Source organism: Penaeus monodon, chromosome 29 (genome assembly GCF_015228065.2).
Source record: "Penaeus monodon isolate SGIC_2016 chromosome 29, NSTDA_Pmon_1, whole genome shotgun sequence".
Classification (NCBI taxonomy): domain Eukaryota; kingdom Metazoa; phylum Arthropoda; class Malacostraca; order Decapoda; family Penaeidae; genus Penaeus; species Penaeus monodon.
This window is the reverse complement of record NC_051414.1, coordinates 12,631,036-12,631,410: the sequence shown is the minus strand read 5'-3', so window position 1 is coordinate 12,631,410 and position 375 is coordinate 12,631,036.

Sequence of the window (375 nt, the reverse complement as noted above, 5' to 3'; positions counted from 1 at the left end):
TTGATGAACCTTTACCTATGTTGCATCCGGAAAGCTGCTGGTTGTATGTCTGTTTGCTTCTTCATTACATTATTAATATTGTTTTGGAAGGGAGAGGGGGAACCATTAGATGCAGTTATTGATTTTCGGTAGCGGTCATCGATTATGCTTCCGGTAATGAATATGCTTAATTCTTGTTATGAGAAGGGTTGAAATGGAAAAGAGACCATGCTGTGTTATCTGTTTGCTTTTGTAAAATAAGCTGTTAGTTGAGACAGGAGGAATAGCCATCATTAGATCCACTTATTGATTTTCGATTGCAGTCATCTACTGACTTAACTCACACCGGAAATGACCCTCTTTCGGCGACCTTTGCCCGTGCTGTGCTTTGGGCGA